Here is a 12,186-nt window from a genome sequence, read left to right as displayed (position 1 = left end):
TCAATGAAAACAAATCGCCATGTTCACTATAATCAAGCTACCAGTGGGAAACTCTAGATAACAGAGTAGGAAACATTCATATTTATACTTTCAGCACAGGTGTAGGAAAGTGTTGATTCCTGAAAGTATTCGATTAAGACTAATATCTTGCAAATACCTTACACAAATATTTATTCAATGAACAAATACCTAGATCTAAAATACGAATAAAATAGCAAGACTGTTACACGTTTAGATAACAAATGAAAAACTAAATGTGACTTAAGGTCTCAAAACACCACATCATTATTTTGGATGCAGGAAATCTCCTTTGCAAAAAATAAGAATAAGTGCCCAAGAGAAATGAAAACATATGCCCATATAAAAATTTATCCTTGAATGTTCATAGCAGCATAATAGCCAAAAAGTAAAAACAACCAAATGTCCATTCAATTGATGAATATATAAATAAAATGTGGTATATCCATATAATAGAATATTACTTGGTCATAAAAGAAATGAATTACTGATAGATGTCACAACATGGATGAACCACGAAAACACTACGCTAAATAAAAGAGGTCATATACAAAAGGCCACATATTGTATGATTCCATTATATGAAATCTATAGGCAAATCTATACAGACAAAAAGTGCATTAATGGTTACCTATGGCTGAGTAGGAGGCAGTTGTGAAATGACTGCTAATAAGTACAGAGTTTCTTTTTGGTGTTACAAAACCGATTATGGTGTGGTTACACAATTTTGTGAATATACTAAAAACAACCAAATTGTACAAAAGGACAAATATTGTATGATTCCACTTATACAAGATACCTAGAGCAGGCAAATTCATAGCAACAGAGAGTGGAATAGTGGTTACCAGGGGCTGTGGAGAGAAGAATGGGAATTATTGCTTAATGGATACAGAGTTTCAGTTGGGAAAGATGAAATACTCTAAGCTGGATGGTGGTAATGGTTGCACAACAATGTGAATGCACTTAATTCTACTAAACCCCACACTTAAAAACGTTAAAATGATAAATTTTATGGTATGTATATGTTACCACAATTCAAAAAAAACCAATTGAGTTATGTACTTTAAATGAGTAAATTGTATGGTATATGAATTATATCTCAATAAAGCTATTAAATAAAAGTAAGTAAGGGGTGCAAGGCAAAGGAAACCACGAACAAAATGAAAAGCCAACCCACCAACCGGGAGAAAATATTTGCAAATCATGTATTTGACAAGAGGTTAATTTCTAAAATATATAAAGACCTCATATAACTCAACAACAAAAAACAAACAATCCAATCAAAAAATGGGCAGAGGATATGAACAGCCATTTTTGCAAAGAAGACATACAGAAGGCCAGCGGGCAGATGAAAAGATGTTCAACATCACTAATTCTTAGGGAAATGCAAATCAAAACTTACACCTGTCAGAATGGCTATAATTAACAAGACAAAAAATAAATGTTGGAGAGGATGTGGAGAAAAGGGAACTCTCCTACACTGCTGGTGGGAATGCAAACTGGTGCAGCCACTATGGAAAACAGTATGGAGATTTCTCAAAAAATTAAAAATAGAAGTACCATACGGATCCAGCTATCCCACTACTTGGGTATTTATCCAAAGAACATGAAATCAACAATTCAAAGAGATCTATGCACCCCTATGTTCATCACAGTATTATTCACAAGAGCCAAGACGTGGAAGCAACCCAAGTGCCCATCGACTGATGAATGGACAAAGAAGATGGGGTATGTATGTATATATATAATGGAATACTACTCAGCCATAAAAAAAGACAAAATTATACCATTTGCAACAACATGGATGGAACTTAAGGGTATTATGTTAAGTAAAATAAGCCAGACAAAGACAAACACCATAAGATTTCAGTCACATTTGGAAGATACACAAACACATGGATAAGGAAAACAGATTAGTGGTTACCAGAGGCAAAGGGGGTGGGGGGCAGGGCAAAAGGGGTAAAGGGGCCCCTATGTACGGTGATGGATAAAAACTAGACTATTGAGGGTGAGCACAATGCAGTCTATACAGAAACTGACATATAAGGTACACCTGAAATTACACAATGTTATAAACCAATATGATCTCAATAAAATAATTTTAAAAACACATTATGACAAAGCCAAGACTAAATCTATGTTTAGCAAAAATTTTAAATGTACCCAATATACCTTTAAAAAGAAAAGACTTTCAGTCTAGTTTTATAAAAGCCAAATATACTACAAAGTATTTCAGAAAGGTTAAAATAAAAGCTTGGGTAAATATACATTTAAACAATACACACAAAAAGAAAGCATTGGTTGTGATTTTAATATTAAAAAATAGAATGCAAGAAAATTATCAAAATAAAAAAGGATACTTTATAATGATAGATTTTAATTCACAAGGAAGACTTACCCGTGACTGTTATCTATGCAAATAGTAATATAGCAACAAATATCTTAAAGCAGGCAACTCCTCATAAAGGAGATGCAAAGACAGAAATACACAGAAGCATTCTAACATTAGAAAAACCTATCACACATCTATCAAACATTTTCAGCCAAGAAAATGTTAATTAATTAATTGGGTGGTGAACACGATGTAGTCTACACAGAAATCGAAATATAATGATGTACACCTAAAATTTATATAATGCTATAAACCAATGTTACCTCTGTAAAAAAAAAAAAAAAGAATTAAACTACCAAAAAAAAAAAAGTAAGCAGACTGTGTGTGTGTGTGTACAGAAAAGTAAGAATATTAAACTTGCCACCACAACAGGTAAACTCCAAGTCTATACTCATAAAAGTTGAGTGGCTCTGCTAATAAACTCTGGTTAGTCTGGAATAACATGGCCAGGTGTGTCAAGGTCAGGGTGCTAGTCTTGACACTCTCATTACCCTCACGCTATATCCCCCACCTGAGTGATTTCATCCACTCCTGTGGCTTCAACGCCCATGTGCTGATGACTCCCCAGTGTGTATCTTCATATGGGAACTGATCTCTACTCCTGAACTCCTGCCACATTATTCCTCAATGCTCATTGGATGGATGCTCCCAAGTTCTTGAAAACCTCTCAAAAAAATCATATACTCAAAGGCGGCTACAAAATGGAGGGGTAAGAACAGAGGTTTGGAGTCAGAGAGACCTAGGACCTACCACTTACTAGCTGGATAGTCTTAGGGAAGTAACCAAAACTTCCTGTGCCTCTACTCCTTACTTTTAAAATGAGAATAACTCTAACTGCTTCACAGGATTATTCAGAGGATTAACCCAGATATATGCATATAAAGCGCCCAGAGGTTGAAAAAACAAGCATATAGAAATTACTGAACACATGTCCACTGCCTTCCCCTTTGAACTTTCTCTACTTCTTTATTCTCAAACTTGTTAAAGGTGTCACCATTTTCCAAATCTATAAACCTTGTTATTATTGATTCCTATTTGCCTTCTGCATTATTCTTCAAATTCTATCAATATACCTCAGAAATGTCTTTTTATTTGAGTCGCTACCCTCATTTAATATTGAGACTTCTTTAATTTAGGCTTTTATCATGTCTCACTTAAACTCTGGCACAATTTAATTTTATATCCCCATCATCAGCCCATCATCCATGCTACCATAAAATTATCTTTCTAAAAAACAAAGCTTATCTCCTATCTTAAAATCTCTGTTACCTTTGAAATCCAAAAACTTTAGCTTGATACTCAGCACAGAACTCTTCAAACACTGACGCTCCACTTTCCTTTCCAGTCACATCTACTCATATTTCCATCCTCTAAATTTTTTACTTTGTGAACGCCTCACCATTCCCTAGATTTACTCCCGGCCTTCACACTGTTCCCTCTGTCTAGAATACCCCTGACTCCTTTCGTTAACTTGGGAGAGTTTTATTAATCCAAATCTATTTCAAATGATCTTGTCAGAGACTGTTGTTTCTGTTTACATATCTGCCTCCTTACTATACTGTAAACTACTAGAGCAAGGATAATGGGCTATATTCATTTCTGTATCATCCTCAGTGGCTGGTGATAAAGAAAAAATGAAGTGAGTCAATAAGAAAGAAAAGACACAGATCTAGTTACATTAAGAAACAGAGCCCAACAAAAAATGTCACAGGTTAATTTTTGCTCCAAGGTAAATGCCAGAGATGCCTAGTGTTTGGTGCAAGTCACACCATAAAGTTTCGACCAGTGACATAAACTATTAATCACAACATTTAAAACCAAATCCTTTCTGGGTTTTTTTTTCTTTGCTTTTTAAGACTTCACTGGAAAACCATAAGCAACTGAAAACCAAAGAATCACTAATCTTTATACTCTTGAGGAGTTAAAAAAATGATCCAGTTGCAAGATACATCAAAAAATATTACTCAGATGAATAGGCAAGTTTTAGAGTGGTTATTGAAAATTTCACTAGTTTTTTGGGCTAGGTCCTAAAATTAGAATCTCTGATTTTGGAAACTGAGATTAACAGCAAATTCTAAAGCTGACAGACAGGTACAAGTTTATGGTATCATATCCCTAAGTATACCGGCAGATTACATACCTATCTCGAGATAAATTCTACTCTAGGTTAGGGGTGGCTCAACACTCAAGATTATTAGGCGTAGTCTAGGAAAACTACCATATGGTTGATGTCACCATTAACTACCATTGACTACACTGGGTCAGACCCTTTGCACTTAATATTTCAATAAAGAATGTCTTCTGGTTATCTGAGGGTTTGGTAATCAACGGCTCTCTAACTCAAATATCTAGAAAATGAGCATGAAAAAAGATACTGGCAGCCAGGAGACGGTGGGATAACAGCTGAATAATCTTGAAATGAACTAGGATATTTCAGATAAATGAATAAATTGGCTAGGAAATTTTATTCCTTAGGATACTGGCTCTCTCCTATACATTTATTTACTGATTTACTGACTTGGTGACTTTAAGTTAAATTACTTTGTTTTAGATAAGAAAACCAAAACAGTTAGTTAGTTGTTAAGGAAAGTCTTTCCATATAAAGCACATATTTTTTTCATTTTATTTGTCAGATTGCTCAGAAATTGCATAACCACACGGAAAGAGTGAAATCTGATCATTTAAGCATGAGACAAAAAGGACAAGAAAATTTTACTTTCAAGAATAGCTTTGTTGGAGCCTTTGATACAAATTCAATGAGGACATTAAACTAAAATATTCAAGTAAGTTTTTCTATTGATTATATCTAATAATTAGCTCAGATTTTATACTAACTGGATTTACTTAAACAAAAGGCAAAAAGAAATACAAATTTTGTTAACACTGGATGTTATTTTACTTAGCACATATTAGCAAACTGAAAATCCAAGGGAAAATAATTTAAAAACATAAAGCACCAAAATGAAACAAGAAGCAGAAAAACAGTTATCAATAATAGTGAATGCAAAATTTTAAATCATCTTAAAAAAAATCACTGAAGAATAAAAGCATGAATGAATTCACCAGAGATAATTTGCAAAGTGTTATTTATATTATTCTAAAATTCAGAAGAGGATTACATTTTATTCAATGGGCTCAAAAGTAATACACAGTTTTGATCTCAAAAATCACTCAATAATAGGATCCAAAAAAACTACTGTGCAATCTCAGAGGTAAGAATACAGTTACAGGGCCGGCCCCGTGGCTTAGCGGTTAAGTGGGCCCCATGGCTTAGCGGTTAAGTGGGCCTGCTCCGATACTGGCAACCCAGATTCGGATCCCGGGCGCGCACCGACACACCGCTTCTCCGGCAATGCTGAGGCCGCGTTCCACATACAGCAACTAGAAGGATGTGCAACTATGACATACAGCTATCTATTGGGGCTTTGGGGAAAAAAAAAAAGGAGGAGGATTGGCAACAGATGTTAGCTCAGAGCCGGTCTTCCTCAGCAAAAAGAGGAGGATTAGCACAGATGTTAGCTCAGGGCTGATCTTCCTCACACACACACAAAAAAAAAAAAAAAGAAGAAGGAAGTATCTGATTTGGCTTTAAAAAAAAAAAAGAACACAGTTACAGATGATTTACCAAAAAAAAAAAAACAAAGATCGTAACAAAAAGTATTAACATACCTCAGCAAAAAAATACCTTAAAATAATTATCTACCATATATAGGTTTTCCAGACATTTAATGCTGGTAAAATAATAGGAAAAAGAATAATAAAAAATATCTCTCAACAGATGCCAAGAAGGCATTTAATACAACTCAATATTCAACTCTGATTGATATTCTAAAATATTAAATACAAAATTTCTTAATATGAGAAAAAGCATATTTATATCTAGAGTCAAAATCCTATTTTCTCTAATAATAGTGGTTATTAACTCTAAAGATTTAAATAAAAATAGGTGTTACCAATGGTATGTCTCTAAAGGTTTAACAACTGTCGCTCCTGAAACACCACCACCCACTACCACCACCTCCACCGTTTGGGGTAGAATAGTCCCACCACAGTTAATTTGAAGCTATCAGTGGAATGTCACTAAATGGGAATTGGGAATAGATGCACAAAATTGGCTTCTGCAGGCTAGCTCCAGCACTCCACTGGGTATTAATGTCTATTGAGCTCTTACTACCTGACAGGCACTATGCTATGGACTTGACACATCCCATTTCATTTAACCCTCACAACAACCTACAAAGCAGACGTTACTTCATCTTATAAATGAGGAAATCAAGGCTTAGAGAGAAAAAGTAATTTGCCCAAGGTCACATTACTAATAAGTGGTAGAGCCAGGATTTAAAAATATTTTTAATCATTTTAATTATCCTTCATTCATGACCCATTGTTATTAATGGGCCATGCATGGCCTGATTTTTAGATTAATCGACTCATCCATTCATCTACTTATCTGTACTACAATAAATACTAGTAAAACCATAATTCGACCCCTAATGAAAACAATGCCAGTACTTACATCAACCTACACACTCCTTCCCTTTTTGTCTCCTTAGCTCTCCTCAGCAAAGGCAAAGCCTAAAGTTGCTATTAATCATTCTCTTTAAAGCCAGATTTAAATCCCAGATATCTCCGAAGAAAACCTCAGATTCTTAACAGCTACATTATGTTGCTTTTTAATAATCTTTCAAGGTAAATATTATCCTTATTTTAAATATGAGGAAGATAAGGCTCAGAGAGGTCAAACATAACTCACCAAGAATTATGTGGCAAACACATGACACATAAAGAATTTGAAAACAGGTCTTTATGTCTCCAAACATTCATCTCTTTCCAGTAAAATATTCTGCTTCTAAAATAAAGAATGCTGATTTTAAATATCAGATAGTCAGTAATTAACTAGAGCTCAATAGAAAAGTCAACATACTTCTTTATCATCTTTAAAGATTTTATTTATTCAGTTTTTTCCCCCCAAAGCCCCAGTAGACAGCTGTATGTCATAGGTTCACATCCTTCTAGTTGCTGTACGTGGGACTCGGCCTCGCGTTGGACAGAGAAGTGGTGCCTCGGGGCGCTCCCGGGATCCGAACCCGGGCCGCCAGCATCAGAGCGCGCGCACTTAACCGCTAAGCCACGGAGCCGGCCCTATCATCTTTAAAATTAACTATAAAACACGCAATCAAAAGAGAGCCCAATCACAAGTATAGCAAAATATTTGAAGGTTAATTTTTTTTTATTAAGAAAATTTGCAAAATCTCAATGGAAAAATTAAAGAAGTCATGAACAAATGGAAGTGTACACATGCACACACAGTGCTCTTGGTTGAGGAGACTACATATTGTAAAAAATTGCAATTGTTCTTCTATTAATTAAACAGTAAGTAAATAGGAAGCTAAAGTAAAGTATTTCCAGAATTTGAGAACACATTTAGAAAATATCACTTAGACAAAACTGGTTATCTTAAGAAATGATTTATAAATGTATAATTAAGATTGGAACATGTATTAAGTCTACCCCAAGAAGATTCCAGGGTGTAGCCTCATGAACAGATGGCTTTACTTTTATTTTAAAGCTACCATTAATTGAGCCCCTACTATGAGTTAAGTAAAGCACTTGACAAATTTAATCCTTATAACAACTCCGTGACATCTGTATTACTAGCTCTATTTTCTTGTAAAGAAAATAGGGAATCAGATAGGTTATGTCTACTTCACAGCTAAAAAGAGGCAGAGCCAAAACTTACCCCCAGATCTAACTCCCACATAAGGACTAAGCAGCATCATATCACATAACTATCATATAACTGTTTCATACCTGAAATTAAAATTAAAATCCTGGGTGGGCCCCGTGGCTTAGCGGTTAAGTGCGCGCACTCCGCTGCTGGCGGCCCGGGGTTCAGATTCTGGGCGTGCACCAACGCACTGCTTCTCCGGCCATGCTGAGGCCGCGTCCCACATGCAGCAACTAGAAGGATGTGCAGCTATGACATACAACTATCTACTGGGGCTTTGGGGGGAAAATAAATAAATAAATAAAATCTTTCAAAAAAAAATTAAAATCTTTAGCTTGGCAACTAAGGATTATGGCCTGTTTTAATGGTCTTCCTTATATTTTTGTCTTTGATAAAATTTATACAGTGATTTTTTTTTTACTTTATAATTGGAGAAAAGGTTATTTCATTTTGCAGGAAAAAAACTTATTGCTTTCAGAAACGGTACAATCTGTGCCAATAAGAGCAATTCCAAGGAACATTTTAAAACAGACATAGAGACATTCAGAATATTTTAAACATATGCTGAAGTCATGTAGAAAGTAATAATTTGGTACAACTGTTATTAATATTGCTAACAGCTTACTTAGTTCTACACATCATATCATACAACTAAATCAATCCCAGAAAGGATAAGTAAGCATTTAAAAGAATTTTTTTAAATAATGAAATATAAGAATATATTTGTACTAAATGTTAAGATAAATTTTCTAAATAATGAAGAAATAAAAGAAGATCAGAAACATGCTTTATAAGATTTGAATAGCTCTTTTAAACTGCTCAAATTTTATTTAAAAACAAGAATATTTGGGATAAACAAATAATTTTAGAACCTACAATGTAAAATAATTGAAAATAAATATTGCTACATTTACTCAGATTCAACTTGATAAATAATCAAAGGAAACAAGAGATTCTACTTGAAAAATGATCACATTATATTACAAATATAAACCATTTTAGGGAAAAAATGTGCCATTTCATTAACAAATAAAATAAAAATATAATAGTGATATTATATACCCATTAAACATATAATCATAAAACTTTTATTAAGTAACTACCTAATATGAGCTAGGCATCTTGTTTCATTTACTATCTGCAACAACCCTACAAAATAGTTATCATCATCGCACATTTTACTGATGAGAAAATAGACGCTCAGAAAGGTTACAGGAAACTTTCTCAGTCATATAACTAGACAACAGCATGGGTAAAAATTTGAAGCCATTTGTCCAACTCCAAAGATCTTTTCCTTTCCCTCACCTCATGCTATGAGTAAAACAAAAAACAAAGAAAACCCAGAATGCTTAAGCCCAAATTTGGTAATGTCATGAGAGAAAACTGTACTCAAATTGTTATGGGCATTATTAATGTGTTATATCTTTCTATCGGAAAACCTTACAATATATAATGAGCTACAAGATAGTCACATTCCAAGGTATAATTATTCCTATATACCCCAAAGAAATAAGCCAACAGGAAAAAAAAAGAGATTTCCATAAGTGGAAACTGTAATGGGAAAAAACTATAAACAACTGAAATGTCCAGTAGAACATACTTCAACATTTCAATGTAACAGATTACCAGACAATCCAACATCCTTACCATTTTTATTACTGGTCAATAAATGGGAATGTATATAAAATAGTCTTAAATCAAAAAAAGGAAGATAACTCAGCACATATTTTGCAGTGAATATAACCATTTAAAAAATATACATAAATAATAAGGAAATGAGACATAAACTTAAAGTGATATAGCCTATATTTCTCTAAAGCCACTTAACTTTATAACAAAATTTTTTTTAAAGTTTCAGCATATGTGACTACATCACGTAACATTTTAAAATTTATGCTAATATATTTCATTAATGATCTCATAATTGTTGAAACCTTTGTTCCCTAGTGTTATGGACTGAATTTTGTCCCCCCTAAAATTCATATGTTGAATCCTTAACCCCCAATGTAACTGTATTTGGACATAGGACCTTTAAGAAGGTAATTAAGTAAATGAGGTCATAAGGCTGGGGCCCTAATCCAATAGGACTGGTGTCCTTATAAGAAGAGGAAGAGACACTAGAGGCACCTGTGCTCAGAGCAAAGGCCAAGTGAGAATACAACAAAAAGCGAGACCAATCTGCAAGCTGAAGAAGCCTCAGGAGAAAGCAACCCCACCTATACCTTGATCTTAGACTTCTGGCCTCCAGAATTGCAAGAAAATGAATTTCTGTTTTTTAAACAACCTAGTCTGTAGCGATTTTGTTATGGCAGCCCTAGCAGACTAATACATCCAGAATACATTTATTTAAAATGAAAGAATTATATTGATATGTTGAATAATTTCAAATATAGTAGACGTATACAAAAATAGCCTAAAGTATTCAAGTTCGTTGCCTAAATTTTTAAAAATTTATTAACTTCAAGGTTGCTTAACAATAGACAACATAAATATCGTAAGTGGCAAAATACTGAATCAGTAACTGCAGGACAGCTTAGATGCGAGAGATGGATAACAAAATGCTAGCTTGGTAGGTGTTACACATGCTGAAATGCAGTGATTCTTAGGAGCAATGGCAGGAAGGGAACACATTTCTCCGTAGTTTGCAGAGATAGCTCTTTTGTCAACTCATTATGATATAAAGCAAACAGAAGGTCCAATTATAGAGAAGATGTGAGGCACCATTTAAATTCTTATACTAACTAGACCTTACTACTATTTATTATATGTAAATCTAGTGAATTATTATATGTAAATCTAGTGAACTTAGAGTACTTTATTTTTTTTTCTAATTTACTAATTCCCTAAAATAAGTGAGGAAGCTGTTAGTTAATAAAATAATGTGCTATGTTCCCAGCACCAAGAACAGTGTTTCAGGAACTCAATAAATTGTTGGTGAGTTAACGTTTAAGGTCCTTTCTAATAAGGTTTTTAAGGAAAAGTTATTAAAAATTGAATGAGAATATTAAAAGAAAATTATCGAGAAGAAAAAAAGTAAAATTTTTTTCTAATTCCTGAGTTAGGAGGTCTTTAAAAACTAACACTGGGGAGAGAGGATATTTTTATTACTATGACAGTATAGATAAAGAGAAAAGATAAATTACAACTAGAAAGGAGAACTACATGGGGTATATTTAATTTCCTTTCCTACTTTTTTTTTTTAAAGCTTTCATTCCTATCTCTACCTACCGACAGAAGAAGAAAAATAATTTAAGAATGAAATTGCCTCCCAGTAATTTCTACTTTCTAAGTGTTATACACGTTACATCTATATAGTTTACATCCCATTTATGTTTACAATTTAACAGTTTCTTCTAAGTTGCACATAACTAGTAAGTGTCAACTATGTAGACCATATGGTATTTTGTTGATTTGATATGTCATAACCTGTTTAATTATTCCTCTCTTACTGGGTGTTTCAATTTATTTCCACTATTGCAGGCATGTTGACTCCATGCTTAGACATGAGCCCAAAGCAGTTAGAATCACTTTTAGTTATAAAAAGTAAAAGTTTTATTTTTTATATTGTATCATTTGACCTAGGTATTGTATCAAATGAAGGAATATATATTGCACAACTGGAGGGTTGAACATAGAACAGTAGTGAAGTTTTTGAGCTTCTCCCTTTTAAATTGATTAGGAACCCTGAGTATGATAAATTTCATTGCTTTAAACACAAGGGTAATTGTGTTCAGCTGTGATATAAGAAATTATTACTTGTTTATGCTCAGAACATGCACATGCTCAGAACAAGTTTGGGTTCAAAGAATTTAAGACTAGAACATTACAATTTATTTATATTCGCGAATTATAACAAATTCAACAATCAGATATCCTCTTTCTCCTCCTGATTTTTTAATAAACTATATCCAAGTTCACTTTCTTAATAGAAACAATATCTAATATATATTAAACAACTGCTATGTGCCAAACACTGTCTTAAATGCTTTAAATACATACTACGTTATTTAACGCCTCACATCTTGCAGTTCATATTGAAGAAGAAAAG

General features: G+C 33.6%; 1 protein-coding gene across 8 annotated transcripts in view; it reads right to left on the bottom strand.

Moving 5' to 3' along the window:
• RASAL2 (RAS protein activator like 2) overlaps positions 1-12,186 on the bottom strand; it is a 397,309-nt gene that overhangs the window by 249,596 nt on the left and 135,527 nt on the right. The window lies entirely within an intron of this gene.

This window comes from Ceratotherium simum, chromosome 2 (genome assembly GCF_057802395.1).
Source record: "Ceratotherium simum simum isolate JZ-2026a chromosome 2, ASM5780239v1, whole genome shotgun sequence".
In the NCBI taxonomy this organism is placed as follows: Eukaryota; Metazoa; Chordata; class Mammalia; order Perissodactyla; family Rhinocerotidae; genus Ceratotherium; species Ceratotherium simum.
Note: the sequence above shows the minus strand (reverse complement) of the source record. Positions and strands in the feature narration are given on the sequence as shown.